Genomic DNA, 15119 nt, shown 5'->3' on the forward strand with positions numbered 1-15119 from the left:
ATGGACAGGAGAGTTGCACAAGAATTTATGGAAAGAACTACCAAGTTATTAGACAATTAGTGCATTGTCAATATATGAATAATTGTGGAGAAAGGATTAGAGAAAACTGGAGGTTTCATGAGGAGACAGAATGTAAGCTATGTCTCGAAGAATTCCTATATCACCATTTCTTTTTCCTACAAATGACAGAGGAAGCATAGGAGAAATTTTCTGTGACAAGAGGTCATCTAGGAGGATGGTATTCCTTAAGGGTCACTCCAGAGGTCAGTCTTGGCTCTGTACAGAAAGGACTATCTCATTATGCTTAAGACCCTTGTACCATGAAGAACACATTTTTTTTTCAGGACTAAAACCACAGTAAGATAACATAGAACATGTGCAAGAAGGAGGTGACTAGATATTACATTATCTTCAGTCCATGCCACATAGTACATCTCCCATCCATTTAACTGTCTTCAGTCCCTCCCTCCCTGTCCTTTCCCTCTGTCCTTTCCCTCTGTCCTTTCCCTCTTCCATTCCTTTCTCTCTCTTCCCTTACCTGTCTCCTCCCCTCTCTCCCTTTTCCTCTCCCCTCCCCCCTATTTCTCCTCCCATTAACTCCAAGAGCATACAACTTGGAAACAAAATTCCAAGATCCAATTGCAAAACTGCTTTAAACGGAGCCCAAGTTAGAATTTTCTTTCCACACCTTCAGCATACTATGTAAGACTGTGAATGCAAACCTAGGCATTTTGTTTCTGTGACCAGAATAGATCCCCTACAAGTTGCTACAAATATTTCTCCTTGTTGATATTTTAAAAAGATTTTCCCACAAAATTCCTTGCCAAATGCTTTCATCTCAAGCACCTGCACACATTTACAAAATTTCAGTTGTTGAAACTCCATTCACCTGTACATTTAGGTTATCTTCAGGGCCTGAAGTTTGTAAATATGCTCACTGTTTTCAGAATACTGCTTTGTGAAGGCAGCTACCTACCCTACCCTTTTTAATAGATTCTACACCCCTTACTAGTCTTTTTGCTTTTTTTTCTAACATCCCTCCTAGTTCTCTATCCTCTTTTTCAAAATAACTTCTTTTAGTTACTTTAGCAAGCTATCTTCCCACAGTTCTGACCTTTAGATTCATACTGTTGCTTTTCCTAAAGCACTCATACTTAACGCTGCCTAGTTCATTTGTATTCTTTCTTTATGTCTCAGCTTCTATGAGCTCACTCATTTAATATACACAAAAAGCCATTAAGGAAGGCATAATAATCACTATCTTCGTTTTACAAATGGGAAAATTGGTGTGAGAAATTTAAGATAGTTTTTCCAATGTCACATAGCTGATAAGGTGAAATCTGGATTTAAACCAAGACATTTGATTCCAGTTGTCACTTGCCACACTTAACTAGAGAGCCAGCCAGTTTGATATGCTGGAAGTGGAGGATATTCAATGTGTGTCAAAGGACTTGTGCAAAGAAAACTCACACGCAGAAAAAAGAAAGAGACACACACAATCTCATTTACCCATGTGCACATGTGACACCCATTGAAATGATGCTACTATGAATTCCTTGAATTAAATACAATATATTATTAAATTTCATTTCAGCTCCATCCTTTTGGGGTTCTTCATTTGACTATTGACTAACTAAAAAGGTCCAAGTGGCTCAAACTTCATATTAGTTAAGCACCATGATTCCAAGTGCTATCCAATACTCAGCTTCAATTCTTATTCTCTTCCTCTTAAAGTCTCTACTCCACACAAGCTGTATTCCTTTAAATTTTCCATTCTTGTGGTTCTTTGTTACTGCAAAGCCTCTATACATGACTGAAAACACACGAGCACACACACACACACACACACACACACACACACACACACACACAGCATCTCTTTTTATTTATCCCGTAGGGAAGAGTTCAGGTATTAGGATAGAGTGTGTTCAGCTTTCTAGGTTTGGGTTAATGATCCCTGTCTGTACCTCAGAACTCTCTGTTTTCACCCTTCACAGGATTTTATAGGCTGTCAGGGTTCATCATACTAAGCCTTTAGGACTATAAGCAACAAAGTAAACATATTTGCTCTTATACATAGTACATAGCAGGTGCTTAACAAACACTTGAGGGGAAATGGAGAAAATACCATGAAACAGCAGTACATTAATAGCATCCAACATTGTACTAGCCATGGCAAACTTCACTCAGCATATTTTTGTAAAAAACAAAAACAATAAGCAAAAAGTCACAAAGTTTTATAGAAACATAATATTGGGTTCATTATCTCATATTCTGTATATGACGCAGAGACAAGTTGCAATGACTGAAATTATATTCCCCCTTCCAAACCTAAAAGACTTGCTGTATGATCTTGTTATGAAAAGTATATGATCTCTGATACATAAGAAAATGCACATATTTTCAGACACTTCCCTGTTTCTATGTCCAGACACCTCTGCTAAGTACTCTATCTCTGTCACCTACCCATTCAGATATGGGAAAATACTGGCAGCACCAGGAAGTTGCCAGCACTCCTGTGTTCATCCATTCTAGGATTAGACTATGCCATAGCTCTGAGCATTCTTGTGACCAGTGTCACCATTATTACATCAGACATAATAAAATATGATCATTTATTAAGCCTTTCTCTAGACTCAGGAACAAGGGCCATTGAGTGTTTGCTCTGAATTTTAAGGAGCAAGAGATAGAATGATCACTGAGACAGGGATATGTATAACCAAGGTGTTGTATGTATAATCAACATTGGTACACATTCATCTTTATAGTCACAGTGCTATAAAAAATGAAGTAAAATAATGAATCTGCTCACTGCTATTTTCACCTTTAACAGGAAGATAGGCAGGCAGGAAGTGAAGGCTAAACACACAGATTCAAGGGGAGATGTGTAGTAAATAGTGGTGGTGGTCAATTATTATCAGCATGAGTGCGGGTCTTGGCTTTTTCATTAGCATCAAGAAAAATAAATGGCAAAGAAAGTCATTGAAAATAAACTGTTTGGTTTTAAAGTCTTGTCTTCCCAGTGACTCTCTGGTTTTGAACTTTTGTGTGACTTATCATAGTCGTCTGTGAATTGGTGATAAGCATGTCCTCTATGAGAAAATGCCATGCAGATTAACCAAACTACTGGTGTGAAGTGTTTAGGCTAGTGTCTGGCCAATAAAGCAAAGCAAAGCAAAGCAAAACAAAACAAAAGCACTTTGACTGCTGGCTCCCATAGTTTTCATTGTTATTCTTGGTGCAATCACCATGGACAAAAGGGCTCTGACAGTTTCAGGGCCTTGTTAATCAAATGGACGCAATGCTACCTGCTTTGCTGTGAAGACTCAGATCAGAGGCTCCAGTGACACAAACTGACTGGGTAAACTGCTCTCCAGACCTGAGGAGTGCTAGCAACATCTCCCACATGTGCTCGACAAACCATCACCAAGCCTCTGCAAGGCACAAACATCTGAAAGTCTTGCACACTACCAACTCAGCCTCTGTTGCCCTGGATGCTCACAGCCCTGTTCTCATTCAAGGCACCCTGCCAGTGCCAAGGTTGCAGTGAGAAGAATAACATTCTTGTGTGCTCCATCCACTGTGGAAATTCCATCCCTTGGCAGTTTCCATCATGTCAGAGTTGTACTGAAGGTCCATTAAAGATTCTTATGGAAAAGGAGGAAGGAGTGTGGGGGGAGGGTGGGGATGGGAATCCCTTTTACTGGGGTTTTTACTAGCACTCAGATGAGATCATTCCATCCAGTTACCAACATGCTTATTGGGTCATGACTACCACTAGAAGGTGATTTTAAAAAATCAGACCAACAGCAAAAGAATGCCTCATTGAGGCAAAGCACACATCTACTGTGACTTTTTTCCAGACCTCTTTTTTTTTTCACCCCTATTTGCTTTCCCAAACACAGCGGTGTCTGGCTTAGTTCTCAAAGCAGTTCTGCATGTAAGGCCGAGCCTGCTTTGTAGGGAGTCCCTGAAGTAAGTCGATTTATTTCAACACACACTTATTTAGCATTAAGTTTCTGCCAGGCACCATGCTGTCATTGAAGACCTAGAGGTGACTGGAGCATTGAACTGTCTGTCACTTGAGATTACAGACGCTTTGGGAAACAATTCACAAGGCCTAGAATGTTACAACAAGCTTCCACGTAGGTGCTTGAGAATCTCACAGGAGGAGCAAGTTTCTATATTTATATGTTGCATACGCTCAGTACAAAACCTAGGATGTTGTAAATCCTTCATAAGAATAGTAGCGTGAATGTCAAGTCCTGCCTCAGAAGGTATTAGGAAAACCTGTCAAGAAGAGATGGGGAATAATTAAATATATGTGACTATGTGTCAGGACCGGTAGATAGCAAGAGAAAGTAACTCAGCACAGCTCATGAATAACTTATTTATGTGTTTGATTGTTTCACAGGTTTCGGAATCGGCAATAGAGGGAGGAAACTAAAAAATATAGCTACAGCCATGTTCCCAATCGTAGAAACAAGGACTGTACTTGACATGAGTACTTTTATAGTATTTTGTTAAGAACATGTCTGTGCATAAATATACATATATCAGCAGATGTTTGTGCATCCCTCTAATTTTTATCATGTTATCAACATTAATTGAGATCTTATCAATGAGTAAGTGTTGTAAATTTATATTATCATATTTAAGTTATGAGATAGTAAAAGACTCAGCATTTCTCAAGGGATATTACTCCTATATTAAAATAAAGAATGTTTGTGGGTTGAATGTGTTGAACACTCACATCATGCTAGGCAGAATTATCACTTGGTTATTGGTTTCATACGTAAATTAGCTTGACAAAAGGAAACATGATTGTGCGTCAGGGTAACCAGGGGTGATCTAGTAATGGCTCATCTTGCTTGTTTATTATATCTGTAATTAAATGGGACCCAAGCTGCTCGCTGTGCTGGTAAGGACATTTCTTTTTTCTTTCTTTTATTTTTTTTTCTTATTCACTACTTTTATTAGCTAAAATGTGTCTCTCCTTTAAGTTATATATTTTTTAAATTAGGTATTTTGTTCATTTAAATTTCCAATGCTATCCCAAAAGTCCCCCACATACCCCCCCCCCCCACTCCTCTAGCCAACCACTCCCACTTTTTGGCCCTGACCTTCCCCTGTACTGAGGGATATAAAGTTTGCAAGACCAATGGGCCTCTCTTTCCAATGATGGTCAACTAGGCCATCTTCTGAACCATATGCAGCTAGAAACACGAACTCCGGGGTACTGGTTAGTTCATATTGTTGTTCCACCTATAGGGTTGCAGATTCCCCCCAGCTCCCTAGGTACTTCTTCCAGCTCCTCCATTGGGGACCCTGTGATCCATCCAATAGATGACTGTGAGCATCCACTTCTGTGTTTGCTAGGCCCCGGCATAGTCTCAGAAGAGACAGCTATATCTGGGTCCTTTCAGCAAATCTTGCTAGTGTATGCAATGGTGTCAGCGTTTGGAGGCTGATTATGGGATGGATCCCTGGGTATGGCAGTCACTAGATGGTCCATCCTTTCATCTCAGCTCCAAACTTTGTCTCTGTAACTCCTTCCATGGGTGTTTTGTTCCCAATTCTAAGAAGTGGCAAAGTGTCCACACTTTGGTCTTCATTCTTCTTGAGTTTCATGTGTTTTGCAGATTGTATCTTGCATCTTGGGTATTCTAAGTTTCTAGGCTAATATCCACTTATCAGTGAATACATATCATGTGAGTTCTTTTGTGATTTGGGTACCTCACTCAGGATGATGCCCTCCAGGTCCATCCATTTGCCTAGGAATTTCATAAATTCATTCTTTTTAATAGCTGAGTAGTACTCCATTGTGTAAATGTACCCCAATTTCTGTATCTATTGTTCTGTTGAGGGGCATCTGGGTTCTTTCCAGCTTCTGGCTATTATAAATATAGCTGCTATGAACATAGTGGAGCATGTGTCCTTCCTACCAGTTGGAACATCTTCTGGATATGTAAAGTTATTTGTAGCAGAAAGACCTAAATCTGTGCTACACCTCTTGGTGACAGCCCAGACAAAATGACATGAAAGGAGGAAGCTGTGTTCATTGCCTGCTTCCCCTAACTCTTGCTGGCAAGTTAATTTGTCTTGTTGCTTTGGCTGGCTGGTAACAAATCTAACTTATTTTCAGCATTCCAACACAGGCTAAAGACCTCTTTAGGAATCATTCCCAGACTCCAGAGCTGGACTGCTGAGACATCTATCCTCAGAGACTGAACACTACTGGCTTCTCTGTGTCTGGCAAACAGTCATTGTTGGTCTATTCAGATAGCATCCTGTTAGCCAATCTAATGAATCATACATATGTGATTATATATAGAAAATTGTTTTATAGACAGGTAGATATGACCATACATATATATTAGAAATATTCATTTTACTAGTAGTTCTGGCACTTCTATATCACACAGCACACACATACCAGTGAAGCCTCCAGAATATTAGCAGACGAGGGAGAGGAAAGATTGGAGGAATCAGATGTTGTGGATAACTGAAAGGAAATAGAGCTTTCTAGACAAAACAGGGCAGTTGCACACAGCTCACAATGATTGTGATAGCATGCACAAGACCTATACAAGAACAAGCCAAGTCAGACAAAATCCAAGCACACAAAGAGAGGGGTAAACACAAAGCCCCACCCATATCTAAACAGCTCTTGGCATGTAATAACTTCTGGAAAAGAAATGTCAGTTTCCTTTAAGGGTAAGACCACTGAGAGGCTTGAGGCAAGGTCCATACACAAGAGTATTTATGTAACAGAGACTAGGTTCCATGGATTTAAAAAATAAGCAAGCAAGCAAGCACTGAAGCAAGCAAGCAGACAAACGAAACTCTGTGGGAGGAGTTGGAGAGTGAGACTATGATCAATTCACTTCTGTAAATATGATCAAAATTCATTGTGTGAAATTATCAAAGAATTAATAAAAATAATTTTAAAATATTATCTTGATTGTACAGATCAGTTTTAATATCTCTTTGTTGGGGATTCAGGGCCTTCAAAGCAGGTTTCTAATTGGCCCACATGTCATCAGATGCCTGCATATTGAGTACAAGAGTTATCTGGAGTGAACAAGCTATTCCAAATAAGACAGGCAAAGATGACTCTTCATTTCCCCTATCCAAAACGAGAGAGGGAGGGGGAGGGGGAGGGGGAGGGGGAGGGGGAGGGGGAGGGGGAGGGGGAGAGACATTGCAGTCCAGGACTGTCTCAGAACAAAGCTCTGGAGGTCTGAGAAAGTAGAACCCAGGTAGCAAAGTTTAAACAGCTTTCATATTGCTTGGATATAGCATAAAGCAAAGGATCCTAGAGACAAGCTATGGATACAGCAGAACTTGGCAATGTATAAGCTGGCTTCTGCCTTGTGGTTTCATCAGGCTAACAAAAGAAGTGGTAATGGTTAGTGTCCTTCTTGTCTGTGTGAACTGCTGCTTTGAATGCTCCACTAGTAGAAGTTTCTTTCACTGAAAAGGTACAAGAGCCAGAAAGTTTCATGTGTGGCCAATGATCCATTTACCTGGCTAATGAAGGAAATCCCTGTGCTCCTAAACTATCCTCGGTTCTGTTTTTTACTGTTTGTGTTTTAGAGCAATCCCTAGTTTCTGATTCACTAGAACATGAGGTGTAGAGCTTTTCCTTTCTGGTTAGGTTTTGTAGGAACTAATGTGATGCCAAGGATGGACAAATGAAAGCTAAATAATGAGCAAGCACAAGCCCTCACTGGGACCGTGGTATTTACCACAATCTAGACCATCTTCTTTCTTACCTGGTTATGATGTCTTCCATGCATCCTATATATGTAGAGAATCTAGTAGTTTCTGTTTTGCTGATGAGCAGACTGTAGACCAAAGAAGTAAAGTTCTCATTTGTGGTAAACTTGGCTTTGAACTCAAGTTTCACGGTAAAGAATCATTCACCCGTCAGAATGTAATTTCTGTGCCCATCACCCACTACTTCCATAGGCATCTTGCTCCTCATGCAATGGGTGTCATCTCTACTTGACTACCCGTTGGTATCTAAGTCTAGTATAAAGAGCTAAGTACCACTGCCTTCCTACACTGCACTTCACCCAACCAAGCAACATTTTTAAAGGAGAATCCCTGAGCGTATCTAACCTTTCTCTCAACTGTTTTTGTTTTTGTTTTGTTTTGTTTTTTCAATGGACGCCAACAGAGAAGACAGCTGTTACTTCAGAAGAATGCTGTTGGTTGAGATTAGTGAATAAGAGACCAGATCTGGATGTAGTCTCTGTGTAATTGTACAGGCTGTGCTTTGCTGGGGAGGTAACTTGGAAACAACCAAATCTGTGAAAAGACAGGACACATATCAAAGCTACCTAGAGCAGATTGTGAAGGTATACATTACTAGGCGTCCCCTACGATTTATTTAATTGGCATCTAGTAAATAAGATCGAGAAATCTGTTTTTTACCCATGCAAGTTCCCAGGTTATTTGACTATTTCTACTTAAAAATCTATAAATTACATTGCCTGGGGGAATTAAGATCTACAGAAAGAATAAAATTTTCCTAAGACAGCATATACATATTTAGTACAACATTTTATTTTCTAAGAGGGCAAAGCATGTCTTGTGAATTTCTGCAGAGAGCCCTGTCTAAGCAATTGCTTCTTGTTCTGTCTCAGGAAGACTGTTTATTCTCTGTAGAGCTGAAAAGCTTGCAAGTGAGTGAAGAAACTACGTCATTTCTGACCGTAAAACCTAGTGAACCACAAGCAAGCTGTTGTTGGTGCTACAGAACCACCTGGGTAGGCTAGCCTGACTTGGCACATATCTTGAGCCTGAGGAGAATTAAGGTGTTTTTTTTTTTTCCTTCCTTTGCCTTCACTACCTGCCCAGAGTTCAGGAACAAGTATGGGCCTGGGGTCACTGTGGGGTTGGGAATGTACTAGAGATACAAATCAGGGGATAATTTACTCTTGGTTCTGCCACCTGTATGAACTTGGCTAGGTTCATTTTCCTTCCCTACTCTTGGTCTCTGCACTGCTGACATGGGTGTACTGGTCTCTGAAATAATTATGAGAGTGGAGTTGTTAAGCTTCTAGGTGTACAGTTAGATTGGTAGCCTGGCTTCTTCCAACTCCAGGATCCACTTCCCTGAGTCTAAAGCTCTGTTCTCTGAGATGGGAGTGTTGACAGCTGGCATATGGAGTGTGGAGGAAAACTAAGGGAGATGTTGTAACTAGTGTGTTTGGCATAGATCCTGGCCATGGACGGTGCTCAACAAGTGGCAATCGATCTTGTTTTTGAAATTTGTCTTTCGCATCTCATTCTGTAACTGAGAGGAAAGATGCCAAGGCTAGTCCTTCTACACATACTCTCCAGTCATCAGGGACCCCTCAAGCATCTCCAAATATGTTAGTCAACTCCAGAGGAATTTAGCATGGGAAGGAAGAAGCATGCAGGCCTACTCTGGCTGAGAGATCCAGTGTAAACTCAAAGCCTATCTCATCTTCCAAGTCCTTATCCACAAGGTGCAGATCATGAGGCCTGCCCTAGTAGGTACAAATAAGAATGGTTTTCAGATGTCATGACACAGTATTAGCACAATTTTTCTGAGCCTTTTCCCAACTGTGGAACTTTTCCTGAATACTAGAGACATGCAGCTTTCCTGGAAAATGTCGTTCCAAGAGTTTGCTTTGTAAACATCACTGTCCTCTGCAAATATGCAGGGCTGTTTACCTCCAAGTGTTCCAACAGCAGGCCACGAGAGCTTGCAAATCCTAGAACACTAGAGCAGAATGACTCTATGAGGAAGCTAAAGTGAGAGCAACTTGCTTAGGAAGAGACAATGAATGTACATCCAGGAAGAAACTGGCTCTGGAAAGAAACCAAAGCCTGCCAGTGTCACAGTGGTATCAAGAATCTGAGTTGGGTACTTATTAGCACCTGAAATGAAAAAAACTCCCTAACCTCTTTGCCACGCTTACATGAATGCATGTACACACACACACACACACACACACACACAGAGAGAGAGAGAGAGAGAGAGAGAGAGAGAGAGAGACAGAGAGAGAGACAGAGAGAGACAGAGAGAGACAGAGAGACAGAGAGAGACAGAGAGAGACAGAGAGAGAGACAGATAGAGAGAGACAGAGAGACAGACAGACAGACAGACACACACACACACACACACACACACACACAGAGAGAGAGAGAGAGAGGCAGAGGCAGAGGCAGGCAGGGGGTGCAGGCAGGGGAGGCACAGATGGCTGCTTCTCTAGCAGGACACACCTGTGGATCCTTGTCCTTTCCTGCTGCCAACCCTTGTAAAAGAGTAAAGCAGAGCAACTTGGCTTTGGCTAGAATATGTACAAACACACGGGGCAAAGTTTCCAAAGGGAGAGAGACAGTGACCACCTTTCAGGGTCTGGCAGTTTTATTGGCAAAGGTCAATTAAAAACACACACCCCACAAAGCTAGTGGGCTGTGGACTTCTCTCCAGTCCCTTTGTAAGCTGCATTAATAATGTAAATTGGAAGGGCCACTGTTCTCAAAGGATCACAGCTCTTCTCCTGTTTCTGGGGAATCTTCTCTCAAAGTCATCTTACAGAAGCAGGTTCAGCTTTCGTAACAGTCTATAAGCTAAGTCCAGTGTAGAGTTCCAGAATCTACATAGAATTTGACCTAGACCATGCCTTTGTGAGGTTTATAGTCCTGTGAAAAGAATAGCAAGGGTTATAGAAAGAGCTAAAACAAAGAAAGTGAGAGTTCAGAGGGAAAAATACCAGGGTTTTCTATGAACAGCAACGTTTCTCACGGAACTAGTTAATGGCATTTAAACCAGACCTGGCCAAGTTATAAAGTCTTGCCCCCAAAGAAGAGTGAAAATGCAGAGAAGGAGAGATAAATGAAAGGACATTTGTGAGATGTTTTATGTAGCTGGAAACTAACGCACGTAGTGTAAGAATGACCACAATGATTTACACTTATATAGAACTTCTTACATGCTGTGTGCTGTTGTAAGGATCTAACATGCATTGACCGATTTAATCTTCTCAAGGACAATGTAAGGGACATAGCTACTTTTCCCAACTGGAAAAAGATAAATAAAAGCACATGTGGGTTGTCATTTGCCTAGGTCATTACCATCCAATGGTTTTTGTAATCATAGAAAGAAATATGAAAAAGTTGAGAGTCAGGGGACCCCAGTTCTCTATGGCCATCTCCTTACTGAGACACACATGACTTCACTGGATCTTCAACCACATCTAGGGTATTCAGGCAAAACCTCAAAGAGAAATGGTAAATAGGAAGTGCAGAGAAATGAAAAATCTTTCTTTGAGCAAAAGTCATCACATAATATAATGTTTCATGCCTATAACACAATTCTCCCAGTTTGAAGGGATAATATGGAGAACTGAGTTCCTAGAGGACAAGAAGCTGCTCAAAGTCATATAGCATTTTACCAGTCAAAAGGGACCAGAACCCAGAGTCCCCTACCTCAAAGAGTAAGAGAAGATAGTATTAACAGTGAGGTCAGATGGGATCTCAGGTAGAATTTGGGGCCATCACAATAGCTACAGAGATTAGGAAATTTGTTAAATACCGTATCATCTATAAAATGGGTATGTTAATCCATGCATTATTTTGTAAAGAATCTGGAAACAAACAATAAACCATTCAAAGGATGATACTGATAACCATGAGGAAAATGATGGTGATGGTGATGATGATGATGATGATGAAATGACAAAGGAGGAGGAGGAAGAAGAGAAGAAAGGAAAGGATGTTAAAGTAAAAGGAGTGAAGAGAAGAAGATGAGGAAGATGAGTTCCAGGAGGAAAAGAAAGCCTATTAGAGAAGTAGGATGAGAAAGAAGTAGGAGAGAAGGATAAAAAAGAGGGAAAGGAGGAAGGGGAGGAAGAGGAAGGGAAGGACTAGGTACTTTTGACTTAAGTCCCGCACTTCATTATCTCACAGAACTCTCCAGTGTTAAGCAAAAGCCGGTGTGTGGTTTTTACTTATTAAGTGATATCCTTGACTCCAGCAGTAGTTCTCAAACCATGTGGGTCATGAGCCCACAGAGACCATGGGAAAACACAGATGTTTACATTATGACTCATAACAGAAGGAAAATTGCAGTTATAAAGCAGGAATGAAATAATTTTAGGGTGGGTGACCATAACGAGAGGCACTAGGAAAGTTAGAACCACTATGCTCTAAAGTATTCAGATGACCAAATCATGCTTCTTCCTTCCATATACTTTTTATGGAGCATATATGATTCTGTATCTACTCTATTCTACAGCTACAGCTAGGTCTACCCATCTTGAACATACCCGTAGCCTTGAGTCAACTTACTTACCATACTCCAAATTCAGTGGCTCCTTGCCATAACCTTAGCTTAGGCATCCCTACCTCCTGTCTCTATATCTAGCCTCCTTTCTAGTTCCTGTGCCACTAGCTTTCTACCACGAGACCAGATATAGATCTTTAGAAATTATCATCTCTGTAGGCCACACTGTGATTTTTCAACCACAAGCACAGCTGGTTTGTTCTCCTCTCCAAACACCTTCTATCTTATTGCTCAGACTATTTCTTTCTTAAGTATAGCACGCTTTCAGGGAAATACTGGTCTTTTTTCTTTCTCTTCTGCTCTTCTTGCTGAACTCCTATACGTTCACCCATGCAACAATTCCATTGATGAAGGAGACAATAGCATCTGTTCTTTCATGTATAAATATGTCACTGCACCCTAACTGTTAACACATAAAATTTGCTAACATTATCTCCAGTTTTAAATGTAGTATTCTCAACATTGATGAAAAATGGTGTGTTTAACCCCTCAGCGGGTGAGGAGGTTGAGACTTACAGCAGTTTAGACGCTGTCTGCTAACCTAACATGAGGTTCTTAGTTGACAAGACCTGTCCAGTTTGCCTTCCAGATTTCACTCCAAGTTCAGCCCTCCCCCAATGTAAACTGCCTAACTAATATTTAAAATCAGATTGGCTTGATTTCAGAATGTCTGATTTTATCACACTGTGTTTAGGAAGTTCAATTCTCAAGGGCAGAATTGAATCTTCCTTGTCTCAGTGTCCAACACCTGGAAAATAACTCTCAGATCCAAGCTGGAAAGTAGACTTAGCTTTTGACAAAGGTAAACTTTTGTTTACCTTTGGTTGTAACAAGCACAAAGTTCACCAAATGGAATACCTCGCCTGCCGTACTTTAGACATTGGTAATCCAACATCTTCACTTATGAGGTACAGAGTTTACAGCCAGTCTGCCTAAATCTTAGTTTCCTAAAAAATGGAATCAAAACAGGGCATGAATGCTTTATACATGGTTCAGTGAGATAAGTATGGGGATGTGTGGAGACATTGAGAGGATGGCTTCCTAAATGGAGCCATTTGCACTTGTTTGTGTAATGAACTCTCATGAAGTATGCTTAAAGTAGTTTTCTGTGGTGTGTGTGTGTGTGTTTATATGGTAGCTGACATCTGTTGTTTGTCCTTCTTTGTCTTATTGCCTTTAGACAGGGTCTTTTTTTTTTTTTTTTTTTTTTTTTTTACTTTAATGGATATTTTCTTTAGACAAGGTCTTCCATTGAATTTGAAGTTTGCACTTTAGAGCTTCTAGGCCCTGCCTGACTCTGTCCTCCAATGATGTAATTACAGGATTGTAAAGCCAGTTCAGTTTGCTTTATGTCAGTTTGGAAGATTTTAACACAGGTCCTCAAAAGTGCAGAGTAAGTGCTCTTACCTGCTAAGCTATCTCCCCAGTGCTGAGATGATAGCTATTGATCATTATAAAGGGACCATTGAGGGGTAACTTCCCATGCACTCCTAGCATGCACCTGTGTATGTTTGTAACTTCCTTATCTGATGACAGAAAGACTACATTCGAAGTCCCACCCTTGCCCCTCAATGAGATGTCAGTTCCCTGCTAATTTCTGTAACAACCCATGAATCAGACTGCCTGTACAGATGCCAGGGCCCCCATCCCAGCAGCTGGGTTTCCACCTTAAGTGGAAACATCTTAACAAATATTGGTCTAACCTCATTTGCTGCCATGGCCGACAACATAAACACACACACACACACACACACACACACACACACACACACACACCCCTGTCTTATCAAGCTTCTGCCTTCCTATTATTGTGAGCATTATGATGGCTGACAAAGCCAACAGATTCCACAGAACAGGAAAAGACAGCTGAAGCGAGTGAGGAAGCAGAGGGGAGAAGGAGTTAGGAGCATCCTGCCAGAAAGTATACGAGGGACCACCACCGTCTGTGAGAGCTTTAGGGAAAACCACATGGCTTCAGGAGGGGGACCACCATGACAGTGTGCAAAATCCTGACATCATGACTGCTTAGTTTTGAGTTTGACAGTATTTAGGTTATCATAACTCATAGAACAGTTAGTCATTAATTTTACCTTGGTGAGGTGTGTGTGTGAATATGAAGACAAGTTGACAGTTAACGTCATTGTCTTCCTCTTTGCCGCCCACCTTATTCTTCTGAGATAGGGTCTCTCACTAACCCTGGAGCTCTGCTTGTCTCCTCTTCTCAGAGTGAGGATTACAGATGCCAATTTAAGATGAATTTAAGATGTCCAGTTTCTCACCTAAATGCTATGGTTGGTGAACAGTAGAAGAGAGAGTCAAAATTCTTCAGACTCAGCTCACTGTCTCGACACACTGAACAGTTTTATTTTTGTCAAATGTTGGGCTGAATTTTCCATCACGTTGAGTCCTTGCCTTTGTCTTTTTTCCCTTTTCCTTTTCCTCTCCTACAGGAGATGGTGTCACATCTATGTCGCTCTGCCTTCTCTAGAACTCACTATGTAAGCCAGGCTGGCCTTGAACTCACAGAGATCGGCCTGCCTCTGACTCCTGAGCTCTGGCCTTGAAGGTTTGTTTCACAGTATCTTGCTAGGTTGAACCCTTTCTGTTGCTATGAAAGGTTATAGCAACATGCTGGCTCAGAGAAAGCCTAGGCTTGTGTTTAGGAACAGAGGCATTCAGAAGAGCAGTTGGCATGCAGCAAGTACTTGGTGCATGGAATCTATTACTTTTTTGAGTCTTTATTTTTAACTTTTGGTGAAATGTTGGCTCCTCTTTGAGAAGATGAACAACA

The sequence above is a fragment of the Mus musculus genome, chromosome 4 (genome assembly GCF_000001635.26).
Source record: "Mus musculus strain C57BL/6J chromosome 4, GRCm38.p6 C57BL/6J".
Lineage (NCBI taxonomy): Eukaryota > Metazoa > Chordata > Mammalia > Rodentia > Muridae > Mus > Mus musculus.